This window comes from Ambystoma mexicanum, chromosome 10 (genome assembly GCF_040938575.1).
Source record: "Ambystoma mexicanum isolate Mex_15411 chromosome 10, UKY_AmexF1_1, whole genome shotgun sequence".
NCBI lineage: Eukaryota > Metazoa > Chordata > Amphibia > Caudata > Ambystomatidae > Ambystoma > Ambystoma mexicanum.
The window spans coordinates 1,031,258,829-1,031,272,275 of NC_090932.1; positions in this window are offsets into that span (position 1 = coordinate 1,031,258,829).

Genomic DNA, 13,447 nt, shown 5'->3' on the forward strand with positions numbered 1-13,447 from the left:
AGAAACAACCACTAGTAGAAATTCATAGCACAGACAAACTGGACGTACATGGTATGACAATACATATGTGTCAACAAGGCATAGCACGACTACAAGCCTTAGATAACTCCATCTCCAACACAGCTGGTTTGGAGAAAATGTTAACATTATTTGTCAACTGTAGAGTTATGCTAAAGCGTAACATTGATGTAGAGAAAGGTTTAATTAATGGAGCACTTGGTACAGTTGTTGCCTTCCACACATACCCACAGGACAGCAGCATTAAGTTTGTAAACCACAAGTTTGACAAATTTTCAGAAGTCAAAAATCTAGGATGCACAACGGCGCGATCCATTCTTTTCAAAGACATGTATGTACGTAGAGAACAGTTTTCTCTGTCGCTAGCTTATGTAGTTACTATTCATAAATCGCAAGGTCTCACCTTAGATCAAGCATTGAATGATATTGGCAACACAGTCTTCAAAGAAGGCATGAGATACGTAGCACTGTCACAACTACGTACACTGGAAGGACTGTATCTGGTTAATTTTGATGCAACTGAAGTCGGTGCAGACATTCCTTGCATCATATAGTACAATTGACTATGTGCACTGTACACTACCCATCTAAAAATGTACCCTATTCCTCAAAAACCAAAAGTTTCAAAAGAAGGCCCATTCCATCAGAAGTACTAAATGATTGGGCCACAGTACCGTCAAAGAAATTCAAAGAAAGTCATACGACAGCAACTACCAAAAGCACATACAAAAGGAATAAAATAGACAAACCAAACCCAACTCCACCTACAAAAAAAGCCTCTGCTAAGAAACCAGGTACCCTTCCATCAAAGGGCTCAGACACAGAAGGGCCTGTCCCATTCAAATTTTCCAATACAACAGGTGTTAATTGCTATGCAAATGTAACAATAAATGTTCTATTCCCAATACCAGCAGTTGTTGAACACATTTATTCAAATGGCGCAGACCAATTGTGTTTGCAAATGCTCATCCTTCACAGAAATGCAGTAAGCGATCCTGACACCATTTACAGTGTCTCAGGAATAAGGCAAGAATTGGACTACAGTGCTGGAATGGTGAAATTCACTTTAAATCAACAAGAAGATCCCCAAGAATTTCTAATGTACTTACTACAAATACTGGAAAGAAAAAACATACTTATAATAGAAATCTTTTACATTTCCTACATGTGGAGACATACAAGCACTCTTTGCACCATGTAATTGAGGAGCAAGTCCCTAACGAATGCTTCGTGTATATACCAATACCCAACTGTGACTCCATTCAATTTCAGCAACTGGTGCAAAATGCAAACCATAGCAGGTTCTGTACGTCATGCAATTCTGATAATCATTTGACGCTACATATACACTCACACAGTCAATATGTGATATTAATGCTCTTAAGACACAATGCAGGCGGTACCAAAAACAACTGCAAACATACTGCCTTCACACACGGACAGATATCCCTTGGCAGGAAAACCTTCAGAACTGTAGCCATAATCTACCACACAGGGGACTCCACCAATGCAGGCCACTATACTGCATACATTAGAAAGCAATTGTCATGGTGGGAATGCAATGATACTTCCATCAGTCCAAAGCACAGACTATCTGCACATCTTGCAAATGCCTACTTAATATTCTTGAGGCCAAAATGTACTCATTAATGTACAAACCTAGTATACCTTACTCCCCAGCACCAACCAGTACCTTCGGAAGCGGAGACAAAACGTTTTTCCTTCCACACTATCGACCTAAAGCAATGTACCATACATGAAGCATTGCGAAATGCACTACATTATATTTGCCAAATTCATCCCCAATGGTTCCAAGGTCATGTATAAATGACCCACAGATGATGGAGAGGTTGTTTTGAATGCCATACCCATTCATGATTTAAGAGCATATGATGAAATAAAAGGAAGGTTAATTATTTTCTCTTTACACAATAACGGCTAAGCCGTTTCTTCCGCATAAGGACCATTTATTGCATGGTCCTCTTAAAGTTATATATTTATTCACATGCTATAGTACTTTATTTTTGCCCTTCAGTGTTGGGTACCATTGTTTTACTTTAACATTAATCTGATTTTGCTTATTCCACACTGGGGGAACCCATAGTGAGACACATCGTCTCCAAAACATTATTTTTCTGTTTATACTTCATTAGAGAGGATTACATTTCCCTTTTTGGGACCCTTATTTTGCATGCCCTGCAGAGATCGTGCATTTTTTTTCACAGGTCTGTTTATCTGCTTCTTACTCCAATCAACTCCGTATATAAGCAGGTAGAACTCGCTAATCTGCTTTTTCAATAATATTTTTTCCTATGTGTAACACGCATACCATTCATACCCAACTTCATACTAGTTGGTTTTATATACACAACAGACATTCCGTATGGCGTGCAGACGCAGTCGGCAACCTTATAATTAAATACGAAATCACGTACAAAGTGTTTGGCTTCATATTGTGATACAAGACATTGACTTTAGGCGAGGTTGTTCCCCATTCCCGTTTCCCTGTTTCCAAGGGGATACGGGACACAAGGCTTTGCAGCATCGGCACGCCGGCCAACGTCACGCACAGCCACGCAGGGATCACCATGGCAATGATAAAAACAAGGAAGCAAACGCTATTCAGATTTTTTACAATCTGCGAGAACTCGACCATTAGCGAGCGATAGTGACACACGGTAAGAGTCTCATTGAGACTAACAGACTATAGAATTTAGGATTCCGGTTTATGAGACACCAGCTTTAAATCTTTACACAAGTCTGAACCTTCTTTATGTATCATTCTCACACAGATCACGCAGGAGTTTCACTTACTCCAACTTGAAAATCCGCGCACCAGGTACTACCCTCATTCGGCATTTACACTTTTTTTATATGCAGTACTATTGATACGTTAATGCACAGATTTAAATACTTTTTCAATTTTTTATTTCTTTAGATTATAAATCGTTGACTGACAGGTACAGTGCCCATGTGAACCTTCACTTTTTTGATATTGTGACTCCGTGTAAACTTCTGAATTTGGCAAATTAGATATTGAAGTTTGTATTTGTTGTTTCTTTCCCTATTTTTCATCACACAGCGACACGTGCTGTTTGGTATGTAATATTTTTTATATTATTTATTCATATTGTGAATTTGTTTCTGAATCTGAATTTGTATTTGAACTATGGTTTGATGATGCTATTAAACTAACAGAATGTGGTTTAGGCCCTGACGAAGGAGCTAAACTCCGAAATGCATAGGAATACAAAACCACAACATTTTTTCAGTCTATTAGGATGGCTGTAAGCACATGGATTACGCAGTAAAATCTATGAAAAGAAATATTCTGATATACATATACCACAACAAAATAAATAAATTGTGACGTAACAATTTATCATGAACTCTTTGGATGAATCATTACTGTGCATACAAGTACCATTTGCAAATGTTTTTTAAGTAACTCAGTGTACTGAGCATTAACGTGAGCACCAACCTTAGCTGGATGGTTTATCCAACTTTTCTTTTTCTCCAAGGAATACAGTCACACAAACAGTACATGTCTACAAAACACAGTACCAGTATTTTCCACTGTACACGTGGAAGGGAATTTGCTAAGTGTGAGGGTTCAAAACTATCCTCTGTAACCTCTGAAATCACCACTAACACAAATCAGTCACCAGCTCTCCAAGAATAGTCCTACAACTACCAACACATATTTACGTATCACCAATTAAATCCGCAAATGGACAGTACCGCTTCAAAATGTACACATATGTCCAAATAACCGCAGGAATACACAAACTTCTCTACGTACCCTTTACAAACGGCACACTGCAAACAGTTAGAATAAGCCACCTGGTATCTAACTGCAACCTGAATACGACAATGTTATTTGCAGCATCACAACTACCCAAGTCAACCTTCAACAACTACTGTGCTACAAACATAGCATGAAACACTTCCAAAGTATTAGCAGTTACATTACGCCACCAGGTACGTAACTACCGTGCAAATTCTGCACTAGCAGGGACTCCACCAATGGAGTCCACTATACTGCATACATTAGAAAATAGTGGTCATGGTAGGAATGCAATGAAACTTCCATCAGTCCAAAGCACATACTACCTACAAATCTTGGAAATGCCTACTTAATAATCTGGAAGCCAAACTTTACTCATTGATGTACAAACTTACTATACCTTACTCCCCAGCACCAAGCACTACCTTAATAAGTGGACAAAAATATTTTTCCTTCCACACTATCTACCTAAAGCAACGTACCATACTGGAAACATTGACGAAATGCACTACAGTGTGTGTTGGACAGTTTTATCCCCAATAAACCCAATGAGTACAGTCACGCAAACAGTACGTCTACACAATGCTTTGTACCAGTATTTTCCACTGCATACGTGGAAGGAAAAGTGGAAGGAAAAGTGCTAGGTATGAGGGTTCAAAACTATCATCAGTAACCTCCGAAATCACGACTTACGAAAATAAGTCACCAGCTCTCCAACAATACTCGTCCAACTCTAACATATATGGATGTGGCAGCACGTACATCCGTAATTCGGCAGTACCAGTTCCAAATGTAGAGAGATGTCCAAATAACCATAAGAATGCACACACTTCTCTACGCACCCTTCACAAATAGTATACTGTAAACAGTTAGAATATGCCACCTGGTATCTAACTGCAACCTGAACACAACAATGTTATTTGCAGCATCACAACTACCCAACACAACCTTCAACAACTACTGTGCTACAAACATAGCGTCAAACACTTCCAAAGAATAAGCAGTTACAATATGCCAACCGCTACGTAACTACGGTCAAAATACTTGCAAACCACCAGCAGAAACCAAACACATAAAGAAACAATAGTACAAAAAGGAAGCAGTAAAACATTTACAAATCAGCCCCTGCTTAGAACGCCACCCATCCTACCAACATGAATAGTGCACATATCGTTCACCATTATATTTCCTCCAACTTCAACAGTACACCTTAAAAAGTGCTGCAACAACTCCAAACGTCACTATCACTCATTGTGCACTATATTAGCAACAACACTTTGAAGGTTTATTTTTAATCCAGCATGGATTTCTTTTTCCCCACAGACCCAATGAATATGCAAAGAACCACAGGAACTGCGCTGATTGCACAGTACACTGGTTCAAAGCATAGTACTTACAAAGTGCTAGTTATGAGGGTCCACAAAATAAAGAAATGTATGCTATGTAGTGTACTTCAAAGTAACAAAATACCTGCGCTAACATATTGTGTTCTCTTTTCCCACAGATAATACAGCAACCAGTACGACAACATTTTACACTCCATACCCAAAACACAGTGCAGGGCTTCCTCAATGCAAACAGTAAGTCTTCAACGATTGCTATTATACTTCTGTACAATATCCACAGTGCAATAAGTGCACTTATTTCTGCTATACACATGCCAATAGCACCACTGCCAATGCACACCTATATTACACTATGCAGCTTGTGGCCACGCCCTACACGCTTCACTACACCCTCTATATTGTAAGGCCTCCAGTCATACACTAAACATTATACACCCTAAACACTATTACCGCTGCACTGCAGAACTACACATACAAACATCTATGCATGTACGACTAACCCCACACATAACACAGCCACCAAACCCTTAGCCACTGCAGTTCACATTGCCTACTACTTCCACAGAATACATAACCTGTTTCCTACGTACACTGGTCACCTAACCCTATCATAAGTGCATACACTGAATTAACAACACTACAGTAACATACCCTACAATCTGCACAATTACAACAATACCACTTCAAACTTCTCCAACATTTGCCTCCTTGCTTTACACTGCCACCATGTACGCCATTAGGTCACTTTCATTGTTATGTACACCATTTCCAGAAAACAGTCAACCTATATTTCGGTACAGCGCATACATCATAGCTCCCCAGCCACATTGCAACCACTACCGTACTTCTTTACTTTTTCAACTTCTGTTACCCTTTTTTCTTCTGTGAAGAAAACACCAATTTCAAACCCATAACCGCCTTACAATGTTAAACAAACATTCACACTAACTGCTTTCCTTTCCTAAACAGTAGCTCCAAAAAAGGTCATGCAGTACAACACCAAACTGTGTACTATGGACCACCCACCCACTTGTTCTCAAACAGCAAACACAGTGTCACATTACCCACCGTTGCCTCGTAACACAGTGCACATCTAACTTTTCCTTACACACTGTAAAATCACATTTTATGTATTTTGCCATCTGTGCATTCACATGACCATTTGTACAGCACCGTCATATCTACTTGTTCATTGCACTACCTTCACCGTAATGACACTACCAACATTTGTAAATAGATGCTACACTCAAAACACATTCCTGGCTAAATCCTTCCTCTTTTTCCTGCCTCATCTCCAGAAATCGAAACCTAACATACCTCTCCTTAAACAGAACACACGCTCATTGTAAAACAGCCTTGAGGGGGAAGCATGTTTAGCTCCAAGGTCATATATTGTATAGAAGTCTAGCAAAAAAAGATACATAACTTGCACTGCAGTTCCAATGTCCATGTGCCCCACAGGTACTCTGCAACCATCTCATACGCCGTAAACTGCCATTTAACGGCCTCCCAATAGAAGGATGGAATTTGCCGAAATTATGTAAGTACACCTTTACATCACATGTGTATTACGATTAACAGTTATTTACGGGCTCCTCAGTATGCATATTTTCAAACTTGCTCTACCGGTCACTTTCTTTCCAAACATTACACAGACCTTTGTGACGGCAGTAGAAAAACGCTGTCACACTGCCATGTCTCCACCATTCCCAGTAACTTGCAACTGTCATTGTACTTTCTTTTGCTTCTCGTACACTAAAGCACCTCACCTTCTACGCACTAGTACAATGCTACATTCCCTGTTCTGCCCTTTCTGTGCCCTTTCACACAATTACTACGTCTATGCACCCTCAGTGTAGTATACGTTATAACCGACACAGGTGCACGCAGCGGTCAATTGGCACACAAATATGTACGACTCACATTTCTTTCATGCGCTTCTTACCAAAGCAGCTACTCCATTCTCCAGCAATCCAAGGTAACCCACATTACGTTTCTTATTGTATTACATCCTTTGTAAACACACTGACACATTGCACCGTGGGTCCAACTATACTTGCTACCACTGTCAAATTTTGTAAAAAAGCAACACATTAAAACATCATCTTGTCTCAACGGTTCCAACACATTTTGTTCTGTGCACCCGTGCAATCACTGTATTACCTACAAACCAGACACCAAGGCAGTGAGTTCAGATATGGTGCTATGCACTAACACATACGTCATTGTTCCTCAGCCATTTAGCTATTACCACATTATCCTTCCCGCAAAGTTTTGTCCTGTAGGCTACAACTAGTAGCCGCTACTTACATGTACTCTTATTCCTCTTTCTACTCAGATATGTTGCACCCTACTGCGCATGCCACCCCTTCCACATTCCAATAGACGGCTGGTGGACCAACTATTTGAAGATTACCATAAGCAATGGGCCTCATTCCGAGTATGGCGGTAAGGGATAGCGGCCACCGGTAACGAGACCGGTGGCGGTATTCCCTTACCGCCATACTCCGAGTTCCCTCTGCGCCCTCGCCTTTAACGCCTGCTTTGAGCATGTGTTAAAGTCGAGGGCGCAAAGGGGCCCCCAAGCCAATAACGGTGACCGTAATGAACGGTCACCGTTATTTGCATCTTCCCCATTCCCATTGAGCCCTATGGGGGCTCATTTGGGAATGGGCAAGAGCCTTGGTTAATGGGGAATCACCGCCCCGCCAACCTTGGAATGGGGCGGTGATTCCGCCATCCACCAAGGCGCTGCCGTTCCGGGTACGGCGTCAACCAAGGCGTTAATAGCGCCATTGGTTAGCGCCGTACTCGGAATGAGGCCCAATGTCTTTTCCATCATTATTATCTGGGCCGACCACTATGGGTCGGTATGTCCACTTGCGGTTCCTGCTATACGAACTAACCTGCAAACCTTCATTCTATAAGACATCCCAAAGGCACTGCATGCTACCTTCGCTACCTTTCAAAGACAATGGGCCTCATTACGAGTTGGCTGGTAAAAAAATAAAATTACCGGCATGCTGGTGCAACCGTGTTGCACTGCTGCCGGAATCAACGGTTGATTCAGAGGCAGCGTGTATGCGCATTCCAGCATGCCAGAAACGGCTGCACCGGCATGCCAGTAAGGCACTCCAAACCCCTGATAGTGGCATCATCGATGCTGGAGACACCGGCATCCTTGATGCCGTCAGAACTGGCATCTCTGGCAATGCCGGCACCGAAAGTAAAGGCATCCCGCCGGAATGGGAAATGCACCAGTGGACATCTTTAAAAACACAATCTATTGCAATCCTCTGCCTAAAGCACCTGGACCACTGAACTGTGCAGTGTGTTAGCAAGCTGAGGACCATGGCTACGAGGAAAGTCACAGTGCGGCAGAGAAAGCCATGTTAAAGCGATGAGGAACTGAACATGCTAGCGGACACCCTGGTGGAGCACGCTGATGTAGTTTTCTGTGCAGACCTGCGCCGAGCAGCTCAAATCCGCAGAAAACTGTATGGGAGGAGGTGGCGCAGAAGGTCTCTGCGGTGGGGGCAACACCACGTGCCATACGTGACTGCAGAAAGCGGTGGGACGATCTGCGGCTGCATGCCCGTCCATCTTCTCTGCGAATCGCAGCCATTAAGCTTGCACGGTGGGAGGAGACGTGCAGCACAGTCATGGATATGAAGTCGATCAAGGGTGTTGGCCATGCAGAGATGGGAGTCCCTTCATCGGCCGATGATGGTGAGTGAACCTTAGCGTACTACCAAATTCACCACAGACACCTAATACCTCAAGTACAATGGCAGAGTCCAAATGGCAAGTAGCTGAGAGCAAATACATGGCCCATCATCTCCCACCTAAAGTCAGCCCCTAAAAAACCACAAAGTCTCTGCCATGAACACACCCAACAAACCCCACTGACACAAACCACATGAGTCCCCAATTGCAAACACATGCACCATCTGCATGCGCACACACACACATATACATCACCTTACAGATGCAGGCCTGACCACTGTGCCATCCCATTGCATGGTGCACACATCACCAATTCCGATTGCACACTTGACGCGCCCACCATCACCATGTACGCAGTGTAAACATCAATGCAACTACGCACATAGTCCACGCACATCTGACCCACATCTAAACAACACATGGCATACAGCCCCTGAAGCATGGCTACAACAAGCATGCCACAAGACACCTGTAGGCCACCCAACAGACACATGCACATCATGGCTGCACCAGAAGGATGCCCAAACACTGCACCCCCTAACTCCTGTAAGCACCATGCCTGCCCCTCCAACATGTCCTCAAGAATGCACAGGACTCTGAATGTACTAGCATTGATGTATGTAGGATGTACGTTGACCCATGACTGATGCCCTGCCTCACTGTCCCCCACAGGGACAGGATCAGACGGTGAGGCAGAACACACCCCAACACCCTAGAAGGCACCTGCACGTCTGAGCCAAGGGGACGACGCCGCCTCCAGCCAGAGGCCTTCTACATTAAGGGCTGGCCATAAGCGTCCCACAGCTCCCCACCCACAGCCCCCAGCCAACAGGAAACACAGGCTGGACAGCAAGCCGGGCAGCAACAACCGACACCCAGAAAGGAGCCCCAGCAAAGACCCACTGCTGGCATCAAGGCATACCAGCCAAAGGGCACCCCTGGCACAAAGGCCCCAACCCTATAAACAACATCTGGGGCACAGGAACCACCTCAGGTGAAAGAGGTGGGATCCCCAGTGGTCAGTGATGTGGAGGGGCCACAGTTAATGGCTACCAGTGATCTGGGTGAGGTGGCACAGTCTGCACAACACAGTGCGGAGGAGGAGGAAGTGGAGGAAACAGCCACCACAGGCAATGGCATGCTTGAAGACATGCCAAACACCCCACCCATGCTGCCTACCCCATGGTTCTCACCAGAACTTGGCTCAGGTGGCCACAGCTCTATGGATGACATGGTCATAGGTGCACACAGCCCCAGAGGCACACACACACCACCTCCCGTGCAACCACCTGCAGCACAAACCATAAGGGACCTGGAGGGGCGGCTGACCCACATGGAGGAGTGACAGCAAGCCATGCATGACAGGGCAGGCAGTATGTGGCAGACGGTGAAGCCACACGCCGGGCCATGCAGGAGAATTCCAGGGCAGTCAGCCGGGCTGTGTACTGTGTGGCCCAGTGCATGCGTGAAGGAATGGCAGCCATGACACAGGCCGTCACCCAGTTGGTTGCCAACATGGCCCAACAGCGGAATGCAGACCCACAACCCACACCATCAACCAGCACAACCCTGGCAAGTTCAATGCAGACAAGCCTGGTGTGTAGGTCACTTCGTAGTATGCTCCGCACAGACCAACAACCCCCTCCACCTAAAAGGGGGCATCAATAGCCTGACTCACATGTACATGTCATGAGGGAGTCAAATTGAACTTGCAGTGGGGGTGTGGGTGTTTGGGGGTGGGGTGTGTGGGGGCGTGGTGGTATGGGGGTGTTGGGGGTGGAGGGTGTGGGTGTGTGGGGGTGTTGGGGGATAGTGTGTTGAATATTAAAGGATAGAGGTGCACGTTGCTTCATGTTCAATGCACATAGTTCTCATTTAATTAATACACCTGCTGTGCATAAGAAAAACACATGACTGGACATTGCTTTTTGAGTGTGTGTCAATTTATTTCTTTACAGTGCCCAGTGTCCCCCATTCCCACTGCCTTGTGTTACCCAGTCCATCAAATGTATTGTGTAATCACAGTTTGGAATACAGCTCGTCCTTCATTCATATTGTGCCGTGGGCAATATGCAGCATCTTCACCATCATGCTTCTCATCTTCAGGTGGAATCAGGTCCATGTCAGGGGGCAGGGGTACGTTGCGCCAGATGCACATGTTGTGCAGCATGGCACATGCCAACACTATCTTGTCCACCTTCTTAGGCCTGTTTATGATTGCCCCACCGACCTGCTAAGGCAGCAAAACGGGCCTTCAACAGGCCAAAAGTCTGCTCAATCGTGACACGAGTGTGTGCATGTGCACGGTTGTAGTCCTCTTCGTGCCTGTTGACTGGTTGCCTAATGGGGGTCAGGAGCCACGAATGTGTATTTGTGAACATTTTTGTCATTCCTTGTGTGCACTGCCTGTACAGCGTTCATGGTCACATGCCACAGATTCTTCATGACTGCACTTGACATTTCCTTATAGTAAGATCCAGGTAAGTGTACCTAGGGATGATCCATGGTTGGGGGGGTATGTGTGCCGTTCACGTCTTAGGGACCTTTCCATCAGATACAGCACTCACACAAATGAGGTGAGAAGGTCCATGATGTGCTGACATCTGATGGGTGTGTTGTATAAGAAAATTGACTATACATGTGGAGTGCATCATGACACATTTGCCTGATGTGCTTCATGATACACAGTGGTTTGCTATTCATGCTTTCGAATACTTGATGTCACCATGTACTTGTCCATCAACCCCTTCCCCAAAATGACCATGGCGCAATGGCATTGGTGGTATGGTCCACCAGTGAAGGCAAATGTTTCTGTGATGGGGCTGGGTGTGTACTGGCATGTTGGAAGTGAGGTACTGTGGATGGGTCCTGCACCACTCGCTCATATGTTAGTGGTGGTACGTGATTGATGATTACAATAGTTTCCATGCTTGCACCATTGCATTTGGAAGTGTCCCTTAAGGTGCCTGTGCTGGTATACTGGTCTGCGGTGTACCTGTGGGGTGGGTGCAGTGACAGAGATTTCCATGTAATGTGATGTAAACTTATATAGCGCTGGTAGCCCGCAGGCATCAGGGTGCGTTAACACAACAAGACACATACTATCTAAAAATCTTAGTGATGCAGCTAGAGAAGCAGGGAGTCTAGAGAGTGGGATTACTTGAAGAGGTGAGTCTTCAGGTGCTTTCAAAATTGTAGGTGATTCTCCTGTAGTCTCAATATCACTGGAAGGGAGTTCCACATCTGAGCTGCCTGCACAACGAAGGATCTGCCCATCGCAGATTTAAGGTTGTGTTTGGGGACTGCAAGCAAATTTTTTCCAGCCGAGCGCAGCTGTCTCTTCTGCGTGTAGGGTACAATACTCTTCTTCAGATAGTTGGGTGCTTTCTCAAAAAGGCATTTATGCACGAGCTTGAGGGATTTAAACTTGATCTTCTCGTCCACTCCTAGCCAGTGTAGCGCTTTCATAGCCATATTAATATGGTCTCTTCTCGTGAGGTGCTTTACTAGGCTTACCGCATCATTTTGAATGACTTGACAGATGTGTAGATCTTTAGCGCGAGCACCTATGAGAAGGGCATTGCCATAATCTAGCCTAGACCGCACCACAGCCCTGACGATGGTGGCCAAGTTGTTTTCACTCAAAAAGGGTCTAATAATCCTCATAAGGCACAAATAGTAGGCTGTATTCTTTCGCAAGAGATTGGCCTGGGCTTCTGAGTTAACAGAGGAATTCATCATCATACCCAGGGTTTTGACCTGTCTGGATACTGTTATGATGGCCTCCTTAATCTCAAATGATGTGTACTCTTCCCCCGGCTAGATCCAAACAACATGAGTTCAGTCTTAGGATCGTTGAGGCACATCCAGTTGACTTGCATCCAGTCATCTATTTTACTGTATATAAGTCCTATCTTTTTGCTGTCTGCTCTATGAGATCCATCGAGCTCTATTATAAACTGCGTGTCATCTGCGTGATTGGTGAAAAAAACTGCGGATTCCATCAAGCTGTCACACAGTGCACGCATATAGAGATTAAAGAGCATAGATGAAAGACACTCCAAAGAATATGAGAGTAGGATCAGAAAAATTGTCTCCCCAGTGAACTCTAGCTTTGCGATTCGTGAGAAATGAAAATAGCCACTGATCTAAAAGCATCAAAATCCCAATTTTACCCGTCCATTAGTCCTAGCATATGGTTCTGGAGATCCAGCATGGCCGTGTCTGTGCTGTGTGCTGCTCTAAAACCAGACTTTTGGTGGTGTAGGGATGCATGGGTTTCTACATGGTCCTGCAGCTTCTGGGTGGCTATTTTGTCTAGGATTTTAAGTATAAAATTAGAATTAGTGCTAGGCCGCAGGTTCCCTGGGTCCTTGGGATCCAGCCCGACTTACTTCACTAAGGGTGTAATGGTGACCTTTTTGATTTCATCAGGAACTATATCCTCTTTAAATGAGGCATTAATAATTCTTAGAAAAATGGGAGCAAATTGCTCTTTGTTTTGACGGATAATGTTGGGTGGTAAAACATTTTCCGCACAAGACGTGGGCTTTAAATGACCAAGCACCTC